The following is a 2,486-nucleotide window of genomic DNA, read 5'->3' on the forward strand; positions in this document are numbered from 1 at the left end:
CAACACGGACAGTGACGCATTTTACAGAATCTTACTGACACAGGCCGAGTCCAATGTTTGGAAGTGTTTGGACTTGGAGGTTGAGGGGGCAGACCTGATTAAGGCATTTGAGGGAGCGGCCAAACAAATAGATGGCTTACTTAGGGGCAGGAAGATCAACAAGGAACACAGTGCACCAAGGTGGTTCGATCATGACTGCACCCTCGCCTTGAGGGATCTGAAATCGGCTCTGAAATGCGTACCTAGGGACAGAGGGAAGGTATCAAGCTGCAGGGCTAGGTACAATAAAACACTAGTTCAAGTTCAAGTTCAAGAATTTGTATAGCGCACTACTCACCCAGAGGATCTCAAGGCGCTTGGGGAGGGGGTTCATTATATATCGAATAGCCAGGTTTTGAGTTCTTTTCTGAAGGAGATGTGGTTCTGTGTAAGGCGGAGGTGAGTGGGGAGCGAGTTCCAGGTCTTGGCCTCCAAGTAGGAGAAGGATCTGCCTCCCATGGTGGATCTTTGGATATGCGGAACTGCGGCGAGGGCTTGATTGGAGGATCTCAGTTGGCGGGTGGGTGTGTAGAAGGATAGTCGAGTGTTGAGGCATTCGGGACCTAGTTTGTAGAGGGCCTTGTGTGCGTGGGTGAGGAGACGGAACGTTATTCTCTTGTTGACGGGAAGCCAGTGGAGGTCTTTCAGGTCGCCGGTAATGTGATCTTGGCGAGGGATGTCTAAAATGAGTCTCGCTGATGCGTTTTGGATGCGTTGGAGTTTTTTTTGTAAGATGCCGCAGAACCGTATTGCAGAACCAGGCATGGGAAAACTTGAGAGAAGCGGCCGAGACAAAGGACTCAACTGCTTTTTGGAGAGTTGTTAATGAACCGTGCTTTCAGGATTCAAATAAACCCAAGCTGGCCTGCCACATCCTCCCAGAAACCTGGCTTGAGCATTACAAGGGCCTGTATAACCATGGTAGCATTGAGAACTGGAAAGTGTGAACCCACCCCAGATTACCTTTTCTTGGGAGAAATAAAGGCGGGGATTGAGGGGCTAACCCGTAATAAGGCGCCAGGACCTGATGGGATTCCACCAGATCTCCTCTTAAGCCAGAAAGAACTCTGGGTGCCCATACTCACCAGAGTAATAAATACCGCAGCGCAAACAATGATGCCAATATCCTGGTCTACGGCCACAATAGTCCCCATATTTAAAAAAGGGGACAGAAATAGCCCTCAATGCTATAGGCCTATTTTATTAATTGATGTTACTGTGAAAGTGCTCAGTAGGGCCATTCTTAACCGATTGATTGATTGGGCAGAGGTACATGAGATCATTACGGATACCCAGTATGGGTTTAGGTACGGCCGCTCAACCACAGATCAATGCCTTAATTTATATCTCCTGGCAGCCAAGTACACCGTAGCCATTGAGGGGACGGTGTACATGGCTTTCATGGACCTCACCGCGGCATTTGATCGAGTAAATCGGAAGAAATTGTGGGGACTATTGGGGACCTTGGGAGTTGACCCTGGTATGGTAAATATATTACGGACACTGCATCAGAATACTTCTGCCCAGGTCAGATATGATAAGGAAGGAAATGTCACAGACCACTTCCCATGCTCAAGGGGAGTGAGGCAGGGATGTATTTTGGCCCCCTTTCTCTTTACTTTATATATAAATGGTGTGACCCAGGCGCTGGTAGCTCTAGGGGTGGACTGCCCGCAGATAGGTAGGAGAGGGATACCGGTTTTACTGTATGCAGATGACGCAGTACTCTTGGCCCGCTCTGCGCGTGGACTGCAGCGCCTCATAGATGGGTTCGTCCATTTTATAGATAGCTTAGATTTGTCACCGAACCTCACCAAATCATATGTTATGGAGGTAGGAAAAGGACCATCCAGCAAAACTAAGTATACAATAGGCACACAGGGACTGGAAAAGATCAAGTCATTTTCATATCTGGGGATCATGTTCGACAGTCGCCTTAGTTTTAAAGCCCTTGTGGAGGAGAAATGCAATAAACTAATTAACTCAACAGGGGTAACTATGAATTTTGATGGGCTCCGGAACAAATCCTGAACTTCTAGTTCTGTAAGATGTGCCAAAGTTTTATATGGGAGTGAGGTCTGGGGCTTTATAGACCCGCTTAAGTTGCAAATAGAAGAAAACAAATATTTGGGGTGGGCACTGAAAGTCCCACAAAGCATTTCCTCCTACGTGGTTCATGAGGAAATGGGTATAACCCATCTGTGCGATAGGCTGCAATGGAAGCCCCTCGTATGCTGGATTAAGGTATAGACAAACCCAGAGGCGGCGTTAAGTCAACAAATAATATCAGACTGCATTGCACGGGCACCTGGTTACAATATTCCTTCGAGTAGACACATCAAGGAAAACCTGTTAGCCATTGGTTGTGTTGAATATTTTACCCACCCGACAAATTGCTATCTAAGGATAAGGGCCGTATTAGGTCAGAATTTTTAAAAAGAGCCAAG

The sequence above is a fragment of the Lissotriton vulgaris genome, unplaced genomic scaffold (assembly GCF_964263255.1).
Source record: "Lissotriton vulgaris unplaced genomic scaffold, aLisVul1.2 SCAFFOLD_3653, whole genome shotgun sequence".
Classification (NCBI taxonomy): Eukaryota; Metazoa; Chordata; class Amphibia; order Caudata; family Salamandridae; genus Lissotriton; species Lissotriton vulgaris.